Consider the following 23,142-nt stretch of genomic DNA (forward strand, 5'->3'; position numbering starts at 1 on the left):
CGTCTGGAGCCTGTGCTCCACAACAGGAGAGGCCACAACAGTGAGAGGCCCGCGTACCGTAAAAATAAATAAATAAATAAATAAAATAAAAATTAAATTAAAAAAAATAAGGCTTAGGGAAGCCACTGAAGGATTAAAAAAAAAAGACTCTATCTCCAAAGACAATCACGTTCTGAGGTGCATATGAATTTGGGGGGGTTATATCTTAGCCCATAACAGCAGTCAACCCTGGAAGTTACCAGAGAGGTATGGAGCGGATTCTCCCCTAGAGCCTTCGGAGGGAGCAGGCCTTGCTGACACCTTGCTGGATTTTTGTGTTTTCTAATGCAGGTCCCATATCTTTACTATTAAGACATAGTGGGCTTTGCTGTTATTCTCTCTTTTTACCTTTGGTCTTTTGTAAATAACTGCAAGCAGGTAACATCTTTATTTTAATGATATTTATTCTGGTTGCAGATAATTGCTATTGGTTTCTTAAGCTATATCTCAAAATAACATACCCACATTTTCTGATAAAGCTGATTTCTAAGAAAATAAGAATAATGAATAAGGAGGTTTCCAGTCCTCAAAGGGAAAAATGGCTAAATTCAGAAGGACAGTGTAGAGAAACAACTAAATGGGGGATTAAGCTCATAATGAAATGCATCTCTATGAGCATTTTACTAGAAAATGTTTTACTAGGAAAAAAGTAGAGATTTAGAAATACATAGGAGTTTGGTAAATCATTCTGTTCATAATATTAAATGACTTAACACAGTGGTTCTCAAACGCGTGGGCCAGCAGCACAGCATCATCCGGGAACTTGTGAGAAATGCAGGTTCTTGGGATCCACCTGCAACCCACTGAATCAGAAACTCTGGGGTGGGACCCAGAAACCCGTGTTTGAACAAATCCTCCAGGGGATTCTGCTGCATGCTCGAGTCTGAGAACCACAGAATCTAACATGTTACTTACATTAGTAATTTTTCAAATTGGACACTGCTGTGGACCCCACTTCACTCCCCCTATCCCCCTCCCCACCTGCAGGTTCTCCTCCTGGTAGAGACTGAATACCTAAGTTTTGTTTCTAGGTCTGTTTTCTAGGGAATATAAGCTGGAAAAAAAGATATAGGACCACTTCATAAGATTTTGTTAGAATAAGTAAAACGACTTAAAGAGATACCCTAAACATAAAGGATTTCACTTGAAGAATGCAGTTAAGAATAAAGCCACAACGCCCCATTGCGCCTTCTTCCGCCTGCATTCTCTTCTCTCTTTTCCTTTTTCCACAGCCCAGCCCACCCAGATGGAGGGGAAAGCAGAGGCTTCAGAAACAAAGCAAAGAGGGATTAGAAAATAGACAGTGAGATAAAGGGGCTGGACAAAGAGGAAGGCACCGGGAGGTGAAACCAACATGGTAACTGAGACGGATGCCCTGCAGGGCTGCTCTTCCCCACGAGACGGTGCAGCAGCTGCCTTGTATGCTGGAGACTCTCACGACGCCACGGGTGGGGCTGTGTGTACCACCAAACGGCACAGTTGGTCATGGGTGGGCCGTGTCTATCTAAAGGGGTTGGGTTCAAAGCTGAGGAAACCACGACCTGCTCAGGCAATAAGACTTAAGAAATCCACATTGGCTTCCAACTGCCAAGGGCCACAGAGATCCACATATTTATGAATTCCTCTCTCTCCCGATTTCCAGATAAAAGGGCCCAACCAATACAATCCTAAAAATTGCAAACCACAGACAGAAACTAGAGACATGTCCTGCCCAGAGACCTAAAGCTTCGGGAGTTTCATCAGAAAGCAAAGGGGGTCTGAGTCCAGCCAGGTGGGCACCACCTGCTGCCACAGAACCTGTCTAAGGGAAGCAAGCCTGTCGGGGAGCTGAGCAAAGACACTCAAGCCTTGTCCCCTCCCCTCTCTATGCCCCTCACTCACAGCTCCTGGGCTGGAGCCAAGCCTTGAGGAAGTGGGAGGGTTCTGGGCATCCAGCTGGTGCAGGAGCCTGCGGTGTGGGCTGCCGGCAACCGGCTGGGAGGGCTGGGCCTGAGTTGCACGCATGTCCAGAGGGGGTTTGCGGGACAGATACTCCAGGGTCAGCTGCTGAATGGCTGGAAGCAGAGGCGGTTCCTTCCTTGCCCAGCTGTCTTGTGCAGCCATGTCAACCCCCCACGAGGAGAAGCTGCTAGAACTCTCTGAGCCCATGGAGGTCTCCTCTTGATCCCATGCAAACCAGAGAAGAATCACAGTCAGTGGGAACCGGCAGAACTGAACAGACACCGCGTACCCCTTACCAGGCTCCGAGTTGGCCACGTGCCCATCTGCAGACCCAAGCAGAGGAAAGCGCCCAGGCTGGGGCAAGGCTCTGAAAGTCAACCGAGAACCATCTGAATGTTCAGAGCAAATGGTTCTCCGTGATAAGTGGCTGCAAGAAACAGGATCACTAAGAACCCTAATTCAGAGTTTCGGTGAGACGCCAGGGGCCATCACATTGATAAAGTAAGAGCGGTTCGTCGGGGGAAAAGGAGCAATCTGCAAAAAGGAATTGCTGGAGATTAAAAGCGTAACTGCTGAAATTAAAAACAAACGGAGGCAGTGAGTAGCACTGAGCAACGCTGGGGACGAGCGAGTTAGTGACTTCGAACATCCGTTTGAAGAAGTTTTCCAGGAACCTGAGAAAAAAGGCAGAGGAGACACCTGAGAGAAAAGAAGAGAAGCACAGAGCAGTCCAAGGTGCTAACGCTGGTTTTTCCATAAATGGGAACCCATAAGGGGGGAGGAGAAGTTATGATAAGGTGCAGAGAGAAATTCTGTGAGTGGAAGGAAGATTTGAGCCCAGTGACCGGCAGGAGAGGTCCCACTGCATTGTAAATACCTGCACTTCAATCCCCATACCCACCCTCGCTTCAGAGACCCCTGAGTGTGTGTAGGGGGCCTGGAGATGAAAGATGTGTTTCCTCTGTACTCAGCACCACAGGCACCTGAGCTTCCTCCCTCTGTCCCTGCCCTTGTCCCATCGCACACCCTCCTGCCCCCAGCTTGGGATTCAGCTTTCTCTGGGGTAGTTAAGTCAGGCATTGGTCTATATTTATTGATATGGAAAGAGACCTACACTTTAGTAGATTTAAAAATCAGGTTCCAGGGCTTCCCTGGTGGCGCAGTGGTTGAGAGTCCGCCTGCCGATGCAGGGGACACGGGTTCATGCCCCGGTCCAGGAAGATCCCACATGCCACGGAGCTGCTACGCCCGTGAGCCATGGCTGCTGAGCCTGTGCGTCCGGAGCCTGTGCTCCGCAACAGGAGAGGCCACAACAGTGAGAGGCCCGCGTACCGCAAAAAAAAAAAAAAAGAAAAATTTAATCAGGGAAGTGAGAAAATGAGGAAACAAAGGAAGGCAGTCAAGCGAGACAAAATAATAATAGTTTGGCCATAAAACAAAATCAAGGGCTACAGTTCCTCCTCAAGGGCTATAGATAATATCCTGAGCCATATCCTTGAGTTGTTTTGCAGATACTAAAGCCTCCACCAGGTGGAAGAAGTTAACTATATACTGACAACCAGCACGTAGACCCCAGACCAGTTGGAAACAGAAGGTTGATGATGATGATTCCAGAAATACCACCGTTACCTCACCACCAACCAATTGGAAGAACGTTCATGAGCTGATCACGCACCCTGCAACCCTCTCCCTCACCTTGCCTTTAAAGACCCTTCTCTGAAAGCCATCAGGGGGCTTCCCTGGTGGCGCAGTGGTTGAGAGTCCGCCTGCCGATCCAGGGGACACGGGTTCGTGCCCCGGTCCGGGAAGATCCCACATGCCGCGGAGCAGCTGGGCCCGTGAGCCATGGCCGCTGAGCCTGCGCGTCCGGAGCCTGTGCTCCGCAATGGGAGAGGCCACAACAGTCAGAGGCCCACGTACCGCAAAAAAAAGAAAAAAAAAATCTCTGTGCCAGAGAATATTCAATGGAGAAAAACAGTCTCTTCAGCAAGTGGTGTTGGGAAAGTTGGAGAGCCGCATGTAAATCAATGAAGCTAGAACACACCCTTCACACCATACACAAAAATAAACTCAAAATGGCTTAAAGACTTGAATATAAGACAAGACACCATAGAACTCCTAGAAGAGAACACAGGCAAAACATTCTCTGACATAAATCACACCAATGTTTTTCTTAGGTCAGTCTCCCAAGGCAATAGAAATAAAAGCAAAAATAAACAAACGGGACCTAACCAAACTTAAAAGCTTTTGCACAGCAAAGGAAACCATAAACAAAATGGAAAGACATCCTGTGGACTGGGAGAAAATATTTGCAAATGATGTGACTGACAAGGGATTAATTTCCAAAATGTGCAATCAGTTCCTACAATTCAATAACAAAAAAGCAAACAACTCAATTGAAAAATGGGCAGAAGATCTAAATAGACATTTCCCCAAAGAATACATACAGATGGCCAATAGGCACATGAAAAGATGCTCAGTATCAGTAATTATTAGAGAAATGCAAACCAACACTACAATGAGGTACCACCTCACACAGGTCAGAATGGCCATCATTAAAGAGTCTACAAATAACAAATGCTGGAGAGGGAGTGCTGAAAAGGGAACCCTCCTACACTGTTGGTGGGAATGTAAATTGGTGCAGCCACTATGGAGAACAGTATGGAGTTTCCTCAAAAAACTAAAAATACAGTTTCCATATGATCCTGCAATTCCACTCCTGGGCATATATCAAGACAAAACTATAATTTGAAAAGATACATGCACCCCAATGTTCATAGCAGCACTATTCACAATAGCCAAGACATGGAGACAACCTAAATGTCCATCAAATGGGTAAAGAGGATGTGGTGTATATATACAATGGGATATTACTCAGCCATAAAAAAAGAATGAAATAACACCATTTGCAGCAACATGGATGGACCTAGAGATTATCATACTAAGTGAAGTAAATCAGACAGAGAAAGACAAATACCACATGATATCTCTTAGATGTGGAATCTAAAATACGACACAAACGAACATATCTATGAAACAAAAACATGCTCACAGATATAGAGAACAGACTTGTGGTTGCCAAGGGGGTGGGGGGTAGTGGAGGGAAGGACTGGGAGTTCAGGGTCAGCAGATGTAAACTATTATATAAAGGATAGATAAACAACAAGGTCCTACTGTAGAGCACAGGGAACTATATTCAGTATCCTGCGATAAACCATAATGGAGAAGAATATATATATGTATAACTGAATCACTTTGTGTACAGTAGAAATTAACACCACTTTGTAAATCAATTATACTTCAATAAAATTTAAGTCTTTGTGCCCAAACTAAGCTTTCTCAGGAGCCTCTGCAGATGGCCTCTTCCTCCGTTTGTGTTCACTTCGTTTATTTTTTGTTCTCTCGGTGGTTTGTATTTGAGAGCCGGAATAAGTGGGATTTGACAATAGAATTATATTCATAACATTTCCAATTGTTTAGAATCAGGAAAAGAGGCTTGAGAAAACAATCTCAGCAGAGTCTGGGCAAGGATTTTTGGTTAGAGCACTTCAAGGAAGTCTGGGACAATGGGATTATTGACTAAACCCCACCTGGAGAACACTGCTTTGCAAGTGTTTCCCCATTGTGACTGCTGAGTTTATAATTATAATATTTGACCCAAAGCACAGAACAAACTTTGTAATCTATATTACTCTGAACACTATTTCTAGCACACACACACACACAGCAGTGTATTTCCCAAAGTCCTTAAGATGCCCGGAACTGCCCTTGTCCAGGTGTTGGGGGTGTTAGAAGGAAGGCTTGAAAGGCATCTCAGCTCCTTTCCCAGGACTGAGATGCACTTTGACTCTGTTAGTTCCAGGGCACAATTAACGTATCATCCAGGATTGCCACTCTAGTTCCTCATGGGACCCAAGACCACATTACCATTAGTTGTTCAAGGTCCCACACTGAAAATCTTTGCTTCTTACTACATTTTAAAAACAAGTTGTTTTTCCCTATGATTACTTGGAGCTATTGAAACAAACAAAAAAAATGTAGATGGACTTCATGAAGACCCTGTTTTAAGGCTCCTTAAAGCAGATGTCAGGGCGGGTAGTGCCTTGAACACGCATTAACCAAATAAGCAGGACACAGCAATACAGCAGCTCAGCAGCCTGGCCATTTGAGTCCACACATCCAGGTGTTCAGGTGAATAAATATAGAGATGATGGACACAGCAATACAGCAGCTCAGCAGCCTGGCCATTTGAGTCCACACATCCAGGTGTTCAGGTGAATAAATATAGAGACACAACAATACAGCAGCTCAGCAGCCTGGCCATTTGAGTCCACACATCCAGGTGTTCAGGTGAATAAATATAGAGACACAACAATACAGCAGCTCAGCAGCCTGGCCATTTGAGTCCACACATCCAGGTGTCCAGGTGAATAAATATAGAGATGATGTATCATCATAGGTACTCTGGCAGGCTTCACATCTGGAATCTAGTGGCTGAAACTTATTTTTACTGACCCCTAATATTTATTGAGTACCCTAGAGTCAAGCTTTCAATTAGTCATATACACCATCTCATTTAATCCTCCCAGCAACACTGTGAGGTAGACATGATTATTACCCTCATTTTACAGATGAGGAAACTGAGATTAGGAAGATGAGGAAAGCAGTTGGAGGTTACATGCTCATCAGCAGGTGGGGAGGAGGCTGACCTGAAACGTCTAACTCCTGAGTCCACCCCCTGTGACACCCCATATGCCCCGACCTGCCACCCTTGCAGCCTCATACAAAGAAATGCAGTTTTTAAAAGTTGCTGGGGGCTTCCCTGGTGGCACAGTGGTTGAGAGTCTGCCTGCCGATGCAGGGGATGCGGGTTCGTGCCCCGGTCTGGGAAGATCCCACGTGCCACGGAGCGGCTGGGCCCGTGAGCCTGCGTGTCTGGAGCCTGTGCTCCGCAAAGGGAGAGGCCACAACAGTGAGAGGCCCGCGTACCGCAAAAAAAAAAAAAAAAAAAAAAAAAGTTGCTGGAATATACGTTCTTCATTTAAGCAGGTGCAAGAGATCATTCTTTAACTACTTTTACTTGGATAGATGTATATACTGCAGCAAATATCCAAAACTCTCTTGTTCTGAGTTTTTTTTTAAACCCTTGGCATTTTTCTTTAAACAAATGTTTAATAATTACTTAGACTTCATTAAGCGCTCTCTTTTCAGTAGGTGAGCTACTACTTCCATCATATTTTTGCCAACTGAATATTGCCTCATGCTTGCAGTAAAATTTTCTGCTACCGGTCTAACGTTAAAAAGATGTTGGTATCACACCATACTTTTGCTTTCTCTTCAAGCATTGCTCTAGCAGTTTTATATTGCTCTTAGAACCAATTGCTTGGCGGGGGGCAGGGTGGGGGGAGTACAAGCTCTTGGGTACAAGAGGTATGTATGCATCTTGGTCCTAAAATTATGTTTGTTTTGCAAAGGAAGGAAGGTTCTAGAGTAGAGTGTCACCTTGACTGTTTATGTCTTTTTATTGGCCCAGAGTAGGTTGAACGGCAGGAAAACAGATCATTGCTAAGACTGCACTGCTTAGGTCGAAATGACAGGGCATTTCCGAAGGGCGGTGGTGCCGACTGGCTGCACTCGTGTGGACCTGGCTGTTTGTGAGACCCCGCTTCAAGCCACATCAAAGGTCCAGGTCTGGTCTGATAAGTTTCTGGAGAGAGACGCTGCCACCAAGGTGTAAGGTGACCACGTGGTCTTTCTCACAGTGCTGTCCACCAACCCACCTGGGGAAGCGTTAGGTGCCGGACTTCCAAAGCGAGCCACTCAGAAAATAACGTGCACCCACTTGGTCTGTCCCTCCCGGTGTCCCTGGGAGGCAGAGGTGCTCCAGCCACTGTCACTGCAGTGCTTACAAGTGAAGCTGGACACGAGACAGACATTCATTTATTTTAATTACTTAATTCTTAAACCAGAGGTAGGCACCCATCCTAGAAAAGGCCTGAACGGCCTTGCCGCTGCCAAGTCTTTTTCTCTTTCTTGTGTCTCTTCTCGATCCACATCTGCTCCAAACTGGACACTGCAGCCCTCACCGACGAGCCCCACGGTCCCGGGATGGTGTAAGTCCCGGGAAACACCCCTGTCAGAGGCCGGCGTCCTCTCGCTAAACTGGGGGGCTTTGGGTGACTTTGGGTAAGCCAGGGGAGAGTCCTCTGTCCTGCCAGATATGGCCACACTGAAGGCACGTCTGGATCTTGTACTCTGCCCAGCCTGAGAGCAGCAAAAGCAGCTAAGCAAAGTGAAAACACTTGTCCAGGAGGCTCCCGGTGCCAGGCATGTTGTCGTGCCGTGAGAAGGCAGCAGGGCTAGGCTCCGGTTTGCTCGAAGCTCTCAGCTGAGCACCGGTGATGCAGTATGTGAAACAGAATACAAGGTGGAATGTGTTGAAATCTCACAAGAGAAACACAGAATGCTACGCAAGCACAAAGCAGAGAGAGATGCAGTCCAGCTGGGAAGTACATGCCAGGAAAGGCTTTTGGAGGAGGCAGTGTTGGAGCCGGGCCGTGAAGATCTGGTTGTGTTTTGACACACAGAGATGAAGTGGAAGCCAAGGGAACAGGGTCACCAACGAGATACAGGATTACGCATGGGGCAGGATTGCAGTACGAAACTAGATCACAGAAAAACTGGACCATGAGTCTTTTTTTTTTTTTTTTTTTTTGCGGTACACGGGCCTCTCACTGTTGTGGCCTCTCCCGTTGCAGAGCACAGGCTCCGGACGCGCAGGCTCAGCGGCCATGGCTCACGGGCCCAGCCGCTCCGCGGCATGTGGGATCCTCCCGGACCGGGTCACGAACCCGTGTCCTCTGCATCGGCAGGCAGACCCTCAACCACTGCGCCACCAGGGAAGCCCTGGACCATGAGTCTTAATAGCAATGGGCATGTTGATAGCTCTATACGGTTTCTAAAGCATTTTATTATTAAGTATTCTATTTGATTCATACAAAATATGAACTTAAGATTCTTATCAGGTTTTATTTTCATGAAGCTTCAAATGAGGGAATAAATGCGAATGTATTTTAAACACTGTAAAATGTGACGTGAAGATGTGAGTACTTACTATTAATGATTAGAACGTATTAGAGAGTATAGTATAACTAAGTCAAATGTACATGCTTTGATTAATTAATACCAGCTCCCTTCTAACCTAGCTTGATAAATAATAATGTAAGATGGGCTTCCCTGGTGGCGCAGTGGTTGAGTATCTGCCTGCCAATGCAGGGGACACGGGTTCGAGCCCTGGTCTGGGAGGATCCCCCATGCCGCGGAGCAACTAGGCCCGTGAGCCACAACTACTGAGCCTGCGCATCTGGAGCCTGTGCTCCGCAACAAGAGAGGCCGCAATAGTGAGAGGCCCGCGCACCGCGATGAAGAGTGGCCCCTGCTTGCCACAACGAGAGAAAGCCCTCGCACAGAAATGAAGACCCAACACAGCCATAAATAAATAAAGCAAACTGTCAACAAGTAAAAATAAAATAAAAACACTATTATAAAAAAATAAATAAAATAATAATAATGTAAGAGCACTGACAACACCTGGTTCTGACGCTGCATCTCCACTGCTTTCTGTGATTAGTTTTTAGAAAGATAGGGTTACAAGGGGACATTCACATGGTTGCCCAGATATAGGACTAGAAAGCCTGAGCCTTCCTACCCAAGGCCACACATCATGGAGCAGAGACGAGCATTCCTGCTGTGCGTGCTCTGAACCCCTGCCCCGTGGAATCGGTGTAAAACCGAGTCACTTTGCTGTACAGCAGAGATCGGAACAACACTGTAAATCAACTGTACTTCAATAAAAAAAAAAAAGTGGTGGTTTTAAGTCACTAAGTTTTGGTGTAATTTCTTCTACAGCAATAGGAAGTGGAATTTCAACTTCATCTGCAATGGTTCCTTTCTTTTTAGAAAAAAATCAAAAGTAACTATGACAAAATGCTAACATTTGTTCATCTTGGGTGATGAGCGTGTGGATATCTGTTATGTTTTTCTTTGAAAAATTTTATATTTTTTAATTGAAACATTTACATGAGATACATTTGTGTTTCTAACATAAAACAGCATTGTTGAAATTTCCAGTAAATCTCTAAGTGCTTGTGTTAAAAAGAAGAGACAGAGGGAGTTCCCTGGTGGCCTAGTGGTTAGGATTCCGGGCTTTCACTGCCGTGGCCCAGGTTCAATACCTGGTCGGGGAACTAAGATCCTGAAAGTCATGCGGGCGTGGCCAAAAAAGAAAGAAAAAAGATAGAAAGCATTCCAAGAGACTTACATGGAAAGCTATTGTATTTTACTTTGTCCATTTAAGGATTCAACGATGGAGATGAGAATATCATATTGTGTTTTTTTGCAGATTGAAGGTTTGTGGCCACCCTGCATCAAGCAAATCTATCGGCGCCATTTTTCCAACAGCATAATTTTTTAAGTAAGGTATGTACATTTTAGGTTTTCTTAGACATAATGCTATCACACACTTAATAAACTACGGTGTAGTGTAAACATAACTTTTATACGCACTGGGGAACCAAAGAAATTGTGTGACTCGCTTTATTGCAATATTTGCTTTATCGCAGTAGTCGTAGGTGTGTACTTACAAATGAGTTTAAAATTTTCATAATACTCTGGAAAATGTTAGCATGCTACAGCAGCATTATTTACATGATTTTTTGAAACATTAATGGATTCTGACCTGACTGGGAAGGTTTAACAAGTAAACACAGGCATTCAGGGGTAGTTTATCAATACACTCTATCATGCTTTGAAGATTGTGTTGTTTACAGATGGAGTGTCACTGCAAAAGTAAAGAACAAAGGCAAAATGAAGTCATCACGATGAAAATCTCCTGAGAGCGCCCGCTTTCCACGTAGGCACTGGGTAACCATGGCAACAGTGGAGCTAATGAAATACGTGACAGTTAAGCTAAGTTACTTCAACATTTTACTAAATAGAGTATTTTCTGCAGAGCATCTCCAGATTTGGGATCCAGGGTTCCTGGAAGTGAGCAGGAACCAGCAGACGGGGGAACGCCCAGCAGCGCCCATCTGTTTAAATGTGCTTGGCTTCAGCACACATTGGACAGGGCTGCACAAGTGAAACGGGAGACGCATTGGGACGCACAAAATGAGCAGAACAGTGAAATGTGAACTGGTGACTCTGGCAGCAGGGTCACTAGGGAGTACGAATCACGCTCCTCCCTGGAGCACAGGTGGCAGGCACCCTGGGGTTCCACACCGGAGCAGGAGCGAGGGCCAGTGGGCAGCAGCCTGGGGTCTCCAGAGACCGTGGCGGGGTGGGAGAGGACCGCACCGGCCGAGGGGAGAGTGAAAGGTGAGAACGGGGAGGCCGTGAGACAAGATAACCCTTCGAAGAAACGTGCTTCTGAGGGCGAAATACGGGTCCTCAGCTGTGGGCAGACAACAGACATCGGGGAGGGGCTGTGTAGACCAGACACACTGGAGCGCGTTGCAAGGCGGGCAAAGATGCTCGTGGAGGGGACAGGGCGGGGCGCGGGGAGGTAGCACTGGCCTGAGAAGCGGGCAGGACCCAGCACAGGGGGAGACACACTGTCTGTGGGAAAGGATGCTGTGACTTCCAGCGTGATGTGTCGTCAGGAGGAAAGGCTGGGAACGGGTACGGGTGCCTTTCTTGTTTTGGCAGCAGGGCACGGAAGAAGCCTCTCATCCTGGGTCTTCGGTTGTCGGGAAGTGTAAAGGGAGGGGCTTTGCTGAGAGTGAGGGGCGAGGGGCAAGGGGCAAGGGGCAGTTCGTGGAGAACGACAGTAAGAGAGGCTGAGGACCCGGCAGGAAGGCCAGGCGGCGCTGAGGTCCCGCGGCCGGGAGGACGGAGCCCCGAGCCGCGGGGTGAGGGTCCCGCACGGCGCTCCGCAGCCCCGGCTGCAGAACGGGACCCGGAATCTAAGCGGGACGGGGCTGGAGAGGAGTTGGGGTCCAGGGCGGGGGGACGCAGGGGCCTGCGGAGGCTTGGGGCGGGGCCTGCGCACCTCGCTCACCTGGCGACCCAGTGCCTACGACCCACCTGGCACACACCAGCCACTCCGTAGCCACCGCCTCTCGAAGGCAGGGCTGGGCATCCCCGGTGATGGCCGTGGCTTTCCGGGGGACTGGTGGGCGGAGGACCGGGGCACCGGAGCCTCCGTGCGGCAGTGGAAGGTTCGATGCCATCCGAACATCAGGCAGGGACGTGAGATCGACGCCGGATCGAGGCACCTGAACGGTTTCATAGACAAGAGTCTTGCTTGCTCTCTGAATAGAAAGTTACGTGACCAAGATGATGTTTTCCTAAGACCCATTTAGAGCTGCGCAAGCTGGACCGGAAGGGGAAACACGGCTGTGAAAGAAACGCCGCCAAGGAGCAAGGAACTGAGTTTCTGCGAAGAACCAGACTTCACGGGAACTTGACTTAAGGACGGCCCTGTGCGAGGTAAGCCAATCATCATCACAATGGAAAAGTCAGTAGCGAAAGCGAACCTCCTTCTGGATCAGGGGCTCCTCGCAGTGGGACCCCGGCACCCCCAGCATCAGCAGCAACGGGGGGGGACCTGGAAATGCACATTCTCAGGCCCGACCCCAGACCTGATGATTCAGAAGCACTGCGGTGGGGTCCAGCAAGCTGTTTTCACAAGGCCTCCTGGTGACTCGACACTTTGAGAGCCACTGCTCTGGAGGCAGATGGCAGGGACGGGACACTGGTGTGGGGTGAGCTTGGCCTCAGGACAAAGCCAACTCTCACACTGTCCTGTCTTGGGCACATCACACAGGTGTTCCCAGCCTCAGAGATTCCGTCCTTTGGAAAATGGGAAAATAACACTTCCCTCATAGGCTCTTTTGATGCTGATGATAATATATTCCAAGCGCCTGGAACATACCTAACTACTATGTTTTTATGATCGAAAATAAATTCGGTAATCCAAATGGCCCCCAAGAGTACATAATCTCAGACAGACACATAAATTAATGGTTCATGGATCAAGTACATGTATCTTGTCACTTAGTAAAAAAAAAAAAATCACTAATAGAAAACAATATGAACTGGATAAGGCAAAATATAATGTGGTCACTAAGACATTTAAACAGACGCTCGCTATTAAAAGGGAGGTCCGATGAAACCTTAGTTCCTCTGCATGGAGCAATCGCCTTTTTGACGATTCGGGTCAAGGGAGGCAATTATAGGCTTCACGAATCCACTTCACCCGCTTCGCTTTCTGATCCTGCGCCGAGCGAAGGAAAGTCCTTCTGTCATCTTATGACAGTTTCCAGGCTGAGTGAGTTTGATGCCAGAGGCTTTTATTCTCCCCCAAGCCATCTTCTCTGAACAGGCCTCCTCTTTTCTGAGAGTCTTTTCATTCACATAAGCAACTAGTAAACAACTAGTAAAGCAACTTTGGGTAAGAGATCATCAATAAAGTTCTTTCACTAACTAGAAGCTTTCACAGCCTTTCTCTCTTGTGGGCCTTGCTGAGAAGGAATCTGGTGCCTCTTCCTTTGCTGAAAACCCACTGTCATTTGCATGCTTTCATTTCCAGGTTTGACTTGCTGAACAAAATAACTATAGCTCCTTTGAACACTCTGCATGCATTCTCCTCGTCAGTTTTTAATGTAGCACGACCATAAGTTAATTCAGCTTTATCGCTACTTTAGCACTGTCTTTGGCAAAAGAATATCTCGATTAGTTAAGAAAAAAGTGTAAGCGGCCGTAACGGCAAGCTCTCTCCTTCAAGATCTCTGTGTAGCAGTCCCTACTTTCAATCGTCAATTTGCCATGCAGAGGTTTTTAAGTATATGACTGAAATCATGTAATATGCACACATTGTTATCTCAGCCTCTTGTTTTAGCTTATAATTGCATCATAAACATTGCTACATTATTATCTGTCAATTCAGTTTTATCATCCCTGTCATATTGTATCAAATGGGTACATTCTGTTTATTTAACCATATTACACATCTGCGTTGTTCACAGCTCTTTATTATTATACATCTTGTGAAGCATTCCTTCCACCTGTGGAGTGCTCGGGATGACCCACTGTCCTGGTCTGCTGGGGTTTCTCCCAGGTTTAGCGTTGAAAGTCCTCAGTCACAGGGAACCCCCTCAATGCCAGGCAAGCTGGGACAGCTGGTCACCCTAAGAGACCAGCAAGCAGAAGACGAAAAGTGGTGGCTGGCATGCAGAGCACGGTACCATAAGGTGGAAACTCCGCAGATAAGGGGGGATGCAAGGCAGCCCCCTTGCAAGGGCACAGGGAGGGGGTGGGCATAGGGAGTCTGACATAAGGGTGAACCAAAAGTGGGGGCATGCAGATGTGTGGAAACAGGGAGGCAGAAAGCCACTGGGCGTGGCCCTGCTAAGGTTTCGGGACAGAGTCTGTGCAGGAGCTAATGATCTGTTGATCCCATGTCGCATTCTCCCTGCCCCCTCGGGTCTTCTAGGCGCCACCTGCCTCCTGAGCTGGCCCATGGGAGCTCTGATCACCTGATGCAGGCCCCTCCCAGCTGCTGGCCTCCTGCGCCTCTGGGCTCCGCCTCTGGGCTCCAGCTGAAAGCGTGAGGGAGTTAATGCCTGGGAGGGAACATCTGACCCCGAGGAGGCAGAACCCAGGGAACGTTCTTCCTCCCTTTTCCCTCCCCAGCTCTGTCCTCCACCCTCTACTCAGCTTCTCGGGGGTCAGTTGCACAGGGGCTTAGAGGATGCAGCGGTGAGGGGTCCACTCCCTTCTCCCCGACCTCACCTCCCTGCCCCCGCTTCTGCGCCCTGGCTGCCCTGAGACGTAAACTAGCACATACGCCCTGTCTCAGGCTCTGCTGTGTGGGGAACCCAGATGAAGACAGTTCCTCCCTGGAGAACCAAAGGACAGTGGGAAAAGGGCAAAGTAAAAAAGAAAGAGATGACGGATCAAAGCATCTCGTTTCAGGATGACTTGCAGAGTTATCTAGTCATGACTTCCAGAACCTAGTCCCCCAGAAGGTTCTGAACAGTATCTGCCCCCTCGTCTTCCTAACTAGGAAGATTATATGATCACTGAAGGCAAAAGTGATGCCTGAAATTCTCTATCTGAGATCACATAAAAGCATAATAAAAGCTATGGATTAACTAGAAGGCAATATTGGGGATGCACTACTGGACTTGATGACTGAATGATGACATTTTATAAAGGAGACTTTTGAGATGGAAACTGAGAGACATCTTCCATGTGACATGCTCAGGAAAGGCCTCCATCCACGCCTCAGTCAGTGGTCTGCATCCGGGGACACAGCATCCCCAGGTGAAATCGTCATGTCTACCGACCTTCAGCAGTGCTGCCTCTGATTCCCACAGGCGGACAGCTCTGGGGAGGTCTCAGGTCAGCTGTCACAAGAGGATAAAGAAATCTGCAGGCTCAGTACACATCAGATGCATTCAGTCTCTAAAGCGCAAATCTACGCATACGTTGACTTTCAAAGATGTTTGGTTGTGTACTGAAATTTAACACAAAGAAGCTGAACAAGCCTCAGGAAAAGACGCTCCCAACACCTTCCCAAGAAAATATCTTATATACAATCATAAGGGATGCTGACACTCCAACTTCTGAGTTTGAAAACATTTTTCTTAAGTTGGTTGTTTTGATTAAAATATAGAATTTTGGATCTGGAAGGGATCCTGGGGAATATTGATCCTGTATCTTTTCAAACATTATTTTAGAAGCAGAACTCTATTTCCCCTCTTAAAAACAAAACAGAAAAGAATTTTTTAAAAAAACAGAATCTTAACACCAAAATAAAACTGATAAAAGTAAGATTACTTTCCTGAAGGGGGCAGGCGTTGCAATGTCTAGGGTCACCAAAACAGTCTGAAATCCACTAACCTAGATCCTAACTACATTTCTAGGTTATAGGTCAATTCATTCAATAGGCCAGGGCCTGGGGTAATTTCTAAGGCATCTTACAAGACCCATTAAGTGTCTTGGGTGGAAAAATCCATTTCCTTCTTTTTACCCCTTTGTCTCTTCTGAACCTCAAGGGCAGAAGGTTGGGTTAATTATAATGTATTATAATCATGGGTTATAAAAGACCCGTATCTTATTTTATTTATTCTATTTTGTCCCTATTCCTATTCCCATCCCATCCCCACAAATGAACCATCCTGATGTGTCAAGGTATATCTTTTGTTTGCATTCTTGCAGAATCTACATATTTTTAATTTCATGTAAAAGGCACAACTTTCCTGATGCTTGTTCAGCCTCTTTTTGTTAAATTTCAGTATACAACAAAACACCTTTGAAAGTCAACGTATGCGTAGGTTTGTCTCCAACTCCTTGCTGCCCAAATAACGCTGCAGTGAACATACCTGCCTCCTGATAGATTTGAGATGTTACTTTGGGACTCATGCATGGGAGTGGAATTGCTGTGTCACAGTATATGTTTGTAGACACCTAATTTGTATCAGTAGTTTCAGATTGTTCTTGAGAACAGCTCCACCTGCCCTCCAGCAGTAGATCTGAAATCTACCAACAGTTGGTACCACTGGGGCTTTTTGGTTTCTAACCAGCCTAACAAGGGTAAAGTGCTATCTTGTTTGTATCTGCATTTCTCTGATGATGAGTGAATCTGCATGGGCTTCCTATGCTGAATGGCCTTTTGGGTTTCCTTTCATGAAAACTGTCTACATCCTTTGTCAATTTTGCTACAAGGCTTGCTATCTTCCCCTTGGTGATTTATGGAAGTCCCTTTCATATTCTAGAGCTATCAATTAATCTCTTGTTGGTTCAGACATCAAAAATATCTTTTCCAATTCTTCCATCCTGCAACGCCTGACTTGGGGCAAATCACTTAATCTCTCTGCACTTTCCTTTCCTTCTCTACAAAACGGGGATAACAGCCCACGCCTCACAGCGTGTGTGGCGATTAAATGAGTTCATTATGTTTTAAATAGTTTAAATAGTTAAAACATAAAACATTATGTTTAAATGTCATCCGGTAATTAAAAAGACAATCAGGTTTCTAAGCAGGAAAGTGTGTCAATAACTATCAGGTTACACGTAGTATATTATAGTATGGCTTTCTGTGCCTACTGGGTATTAAGCTACTTTCATGGATTACACTGTAGTGTCTATTCAGTGTCAAGAGAACTGGGTTGCTTAATGCATAGAACAACTAAGCCCAAATTTATCTCAACCCCAAACCGAATCTCAATATTCATAATTCCTGCCCCACCATCACTGCCCTGTGGTCATTTCATAGATTTCAGGGGCAGAGGGGAGTCTTTCGGTCTTTTCTCTAAGGCCAGATTCTCATGACAGGCCAAGCAAACTGTGACATGATATGGCCATTGCAAACTGCCCCAAAATGTGAAGCAAATTCGTGTAATTGACCCAACTAGAACATAGACGTGAGCCACATCGGTGGTTTTCTAACCACAGCATCTTTAGAGAAACTTTTGCTGTCCAGATTTACTGAAGGATTTCTTGTGCTTGTGAATAAAACATGCAATGGAGGGAGCTTCACGTTAGAATGATGTTTTAGTTCTTTTCACAATCTCTCAATCAAACTGGGGCTGGAGAGGAGGCAGTGGGCAGAACTGTCAGTCTGCCTCTGAGCAACCGTGGACCGTAACCCCGCCCAGATCCATAGGGGCCCGAGGTGGGTGAAGAAATGGAAGCTCGGGACTTCTTGCCAAAGCTTGTAGCTGTGAGAATCTATTCTGGGTCTTTTCTTAGTCTTTATTACTGGTCTCCAGATGTACCAGCTCTAGGGAGGTGATCCCTGCCATGTCCCTTGGGGCTAGAATCTCAGTGTTCTGCCCAACAAAAGCTTCTAGGGGTTTGCCCCTAATTCCCAGACCCAAGCTGCCTCTCTGAGTGGACTTCCACAATATCTGTAACCAACAACTGCAATATCACCAGTCATGTAGCACTTAGGTTGGGCAGACAACTGGATATGCACTTTGCATGCGTTACGTACATAAGCTTCCCATCAGCTCCACCAGCAGCGATTATTCCCCTTTGGTAAGAACCTGAGCTCGGAACAGTCTCAAACTAAGAAATCTGCCCGTGTTCACACGACTAGTAATCCTGTGTTCTTAGCCACTCACTCGCCTTACAGATAGGCCCAATGAACGAGTTATCTACAAGTTGATCATTTCTTCACAGTATTTTGTAACAGTCAAGGGTCATTCTCTAATTATCTATATAGTGGATAAAGACATAGGTAGTTTTATTTTGTTTTGTAATGTACTTGGTTTGATTTAAAATTCTTCTGGAAGTGCCCTATAGACATACACACTGGATAGGGGAGCGTAGCCATCTGACAGGGATGCTGGCTGGTGGACAAATGGAGGCCTTAGGTAAAGGTGTTATTACCATTATTACCAAGTAGCTGAGACACAGAAAGAGCAAGATTCTCTGTGGGAAAGGTTCTTGGAATGATTTCCTTTACACTACAGAAACTCTGAAATTGATCTCTTTATTTGATTTTTTTGAAGTCGATGCCAAGTTAATTTTAATTACTTTCCATTTAATTTTCTCCTCTGCCCTGGATACTTCATGCTGTCAATTGTCCACGTGACTTCCCTATGAGGGTTTGCTTTGAAACCCTCATCTGAGGGCAATGAAAGGGCACTCATTTCTCAATAAATGTCTCCAAAGCATTGCTCTTAAAGAATTATCCATATTAAAAGCCCACACTGTCTTCTCCACGGTCCTTGGATTCCCATAAATGTGCTACCATCAATCTTCAGAATAAGAGGTTCTGGTGCCTAGGCCCCTCTGTTTATGTCTGACAGGCATCAGCTTACAGCATCCCTCCCTGGGGGCAAGAGACACACATGTCGTCTTTCATCTTGTGCTGTCGGCAGCCGCACGACGCTTCCAGCTGGCAGAAGCCCGTGAAATCAGAGCCACCCTGTGCGTCCGAGGGGCATAAGCCACCTCTGGGAAAGGCATCTGAGACGTGACGCTATCGAGCAGAGAGGATGATGAGAGGGTGTTTGCTGTTCTCCAGGGGAAAGCCTTCATCACACATCTGGGAGTGGGTTCACCCGCTTCACATGAGCGCCATCCAGACAATGGACGCTCTGTCATTTCTCAGAAGGGGCGCAGTACCCCCAGCCCCCTGAGGAGGTGGGCTCCAGAGACTTCACAACACCAACGGCAAAAGTTTTCAAAGCCCTCAGAAGTCACCAATACCAAACTGTCTCACAGGTCCCCCTGTCCTAAGAATCAAGACAATGTTCTTTCCTCTGGGCAGCAGGGCCTGCGGCGGCCCTAGCTCCGTCCAACTAGGATGGCCTCACTTGGGTCTCTCACACTGGACACCGCTGTGCTGAAGGCATTTCATAGAAAATCACCATTTTACCAAAGCTGCCCCCGTGTTATACAAGCAGTAATAAAATTAACTTTTCACTGCATAAAAAATAAAATTGCATTCCAGGCAATGATATACAAATTTGTCTGACAAGTGAAACTCTCATGTCTGCATTATGAAGCCAAGAAAAATTAAACAATTATATTCCAACAACTGCTAAAATAGCTGACGTCCACCCAAGAGGAAAATGTCTCCCATCATTTGGGGGAGGAGAGCAAGACAGATGGTTTGCGATTTCCTGCACAGGAACCAGAATCACCGGTCAGGAGGCACGTGTCTCACTTCTCACCTTATTTGAAGCCTCCAAATTTCCTCCCTGAACTATTTTCTAAGAAACAAGAAAACACAGTCTCCCACACTTATTTGTAGATTTTATGACCAATCAATACAACACAAGTTAACAAGAAAACCCATAAAAGAAAGGTTATATACTCCCTAAACAGACACAGTCTTGTCGGAATTACTTTCAAATACTTAAATGTCTTGACACTTAAGTTAAATGTTAAGTTTAATGTTAAATTGTTAATAATCAGATAACTGAGGCCACAGCGGGTGAGTGTGGACAGGCTTGTGAGGCTCCGGTTTGCATTTCCTCATGAGTGTCTCAACTTTCTGGTCCCAGTGATGGCCATGAAAATGCAAATCCAGAGCCTCACCTGTCACTTGCTCATCTCTCCTGCTCTGGCCTATAACCCTCCAACAGGGAGGTCCCCTGTCTCAGAAGACTGGGTTTCACAGCAGAGTAATCACCTTCGTTTCTGAAGTCCAAGCTTGTCCCCATCCTGCCTCCCTCGGGTGGTTTCCACTGTGTAGGTGGCCCAGGGCGTGTCCCCTCCTCAGATTCCCCATGAAACTCTAGGGTCTACAGCAGATGTTACAGAGGGCAGGGACGGGCACCTGCTCTAGAATGTGGCCACACCCGTGCCATCACCCTCTCCTCTGTCCACACGGTTCACAGCACGCCCGCCAGGAAGTAAGGTGTCCTGGGGAAGAATCCATCCTGATTTCCGGAACTGAACACCTCCAGCTTTTAAGTTAGCTTCATCCCAAGCCACTTTCCCACTCTTGTATGGATATGGTAACCCCAAGTTCAGGGTCAGGAATTAAATACCTGAAAATGAACTTGGCTGCAGAATGATAGAGGTAGAGGAACGTTGGAAATCCACTGACACTTGACTACTCCACTCAGATAAGGAAACAGTGGTCCAGGGATGTTACCTGTCACCCCCAGTCCCTCACAGCGACCTGTGCCAGGGTTCCCACATCTCGGATCAGCACCCTTTCCACTACAACGTCTGCTTCACTGATTAATCGGAGACTAGGATCCAAGCTTTCGGAAAATATTCAACGGTAATCACCACACTCATTTTCTGACTTTCATTTTTAATTTCCCTGAACACAGTTTTTAAAGTTAAATTCTAAATCAGTCACACACTTTGAGGGACGTGCTTGGCTGGGCCCGTACTAGCCATACAATTTAAACGCAAGATTTTTTTCTTTTTAATCACATTTATTTATTCACCTTCGTATGAGCCCCTACACTGCATCCCTCCTGGTTTTCCTCTAGTGTTACACAAGCACCAGCCCTGAAGTTACTTTGCTTTATTACAAGCACAGAAAAGTCAGAGCACAGCAATCCTTAAAAAGCCATGTTACTGATCTCTCACCCACATAAAAAGGCATTAACTATCATTGGCCATGCTTGTGTCATTGCCATTCTAGAAAGCTACACCAAGAACCTTAAGGAACTTTGCTATTTCCTCACAGAATAGAAATAAACTTCCTTTCTTGGTTATAGTTTAAGAAAAAAAATGAGGAAAAATTGGAGAGGTTTTATTTTGTTTTGAAATGTAGGCAGTGTCTCCCCACCCCGCCCCCAATGGCCTTGGAGGGCTCAGTACTGCACCCTTGAACTGCTGCCAGCCAGGCGCCCATGTGCCCCTCGCTGACCTGTGCCCTGCACCTGTGCCCTGCTGCTCCCGGAGCCCAGCTCGGCTGATGACACAGACGCGGCCAAAAGTGCCAGGACAGCTGAGAAAGGCCTTTTCTGCACAATGGACGTCAGCACATAAAAATAATGGCCCCAAAGAGCCAGCCGTCCGGCTCCTTCCCTTTCACGTTCCAGGTCGCATCCCCCAATTAGGATCTGAGGACAACAGAGTCCCCGTGTAGACAGGGGTCGGGCGGTGGCGGCTGTCCCCCTGCTCCAGAGGCCTGGAGCCACTTTCTGCAGGGCCGTGCCCCCCCCCCCCCCCCCCCCAGTGATCTGTCAGAGCCCGTTGGTGTGAAGGGGAGGAAGAAAAGCCCTTGCTGGCTAAGTTAGGAAGAAGCAGCACTGTACAAGGTTATCAATAAAACAGACACCTAAGAATAAAACCTGTGAAATTTCTGTAACACCTTCATACTGAAAACTACAAAACCCTGTGAGAGAGACTGAATTACGCCTAAGAAAATGCCGCAACACATCACGTTCAAATTACATCAAATACACCATGTTCAAAAAATCAGAATTGTTAAAATGGCCATTTTCTCTAAATTAATATACAGAATTGATGCAAAAATAAAGCAGCACTGTTGAGGGGGAAAGAGCTTGTTAGAGTCTCCGAAGGTCAATTTCAGGGTTGGCTGAGCCAGTTATAAAAGGGGTCAAATATTTCACTCAATCCCTTTCCCGTTCACTCATTAATTTAATCATGGGATTTATTAAATGCCATGTGATTTCATCACAAAGATACACTGAACCGTCTCTGCCCCCAAGAAAGCTGCAGTCTAGGTCCTGGGTGACCCTGGACGTCCACTCCTCCGCGGCGTGGAGGCTATTTAGTCTCGGGCCTTGCAGGTTTGTTTTTCTCTCCATTTGGACTCAAGGCCTCTGTCGCAACCACGCTGTGCCTGATCATCGGTCAGGCCAAGAAGCATTCTAGTTTGATCCCCCCTTTGTATTTATTGGAGCAGGAGGTACTGGCGCAGCGCTGTACACCTGCACCTGGCATTTGTTCAATCCAGATGTCAGCCGGGACAGAAAGAATAACCCAGAACCCTGGAACCCACTGGGTCCCAATGATCAGTACACGTTTCACTCAGTGAATGTAGATTACAGCAAATGGAAGAAAGAAGGTCCAGACTTCTAAATACCATGTTTCACTATAAAGCTGCTTAGAATGAAGGTCTTCCAGAAGGCATCTGCACAATTTTCCACTTAACCAAGAAACGTTTCCCCTCTAAATGCACGAAATCATGTTGGTGTATTTGTGTTGGGGTTTACACTGAAAAAAAAAGAGAAAGAAAGCTGCAGTCTGATGAGGAAGGTAATAGGCTCAGCACACAGAGAGGGTGGCTGGGGGCTTCCCTGGTGGCGCAGTGGTTGGGAGTCCGCCTGCCAATGCAGGGGACGCAGGTTCGTGCCCCGGTCCGGGAAGATCCCAGATGCCGCGGAGCGGCTGGGCCCGTGAGCCATGGCCGCTGAGCCTGCGCGTCCAGAGCCTGTGCTCCGCAATGGGAGAGGCCACAACAGTAAGAGGCCCACGTACCACAAAAAAAAAGAAAAGAAAGGGTGGCTGGGCAGACGAAGGAAAGCAGACCCCCAGAGTCGGGACAGGGAAGGTATTTCTGGAATAGGTAACTCTTAGCTGCATCTTTAGGGAAAAAAAAATGGAACATCCTCAAGAAGAAAGAGGAAAGGTATTTGGAGAAGAGGAAACAGCACGCTCACTGCCCAGGGAGGACAGCCAGGCATGCCCTGGAAGGGCTGCAGCAGGGGT

General features: G+C 46.7%; 1 protein-coding gene and 1 pseudogene across 2 annotated transcripts in view; one reads left to right on the forward strand and one right to left on the reverse strand.

Moving 5' to 3' along the window:
- SLC22A3 (solute carrier family 22 member 3) overlaps nt 1-23,142 on the reverse strand; it is an 88,800-nt gene that overhangs the window by 55,793 nt on the left and 9,865 nt on the right. The gene's annotated exons all lie outside the window — the stretch shown is intronic.
- On the forward strand, nt 17,968-22,625 carry LOC137205084 (cytochrome c oxidase subunit NDUFA4 pseudogene; annotated as a pseudogene).

The sequence above is a fragment of the Pseudorca crassidens genome, chromosome 13 (genome assembly GCF_039906515.1).
Source record: "Pseudorca crassidens isolate mPseCra1 chromosome 13, mPseCra1.hap1, whole genome shotgun sequence".
In the NCBI taxonomy this organism is placed as follows: Eukaryota; Metazoa; Chordata; class Mammalia; order Artiodactyla; family Delphinidae; genus Pseudorca; species Pseudorca crassidens.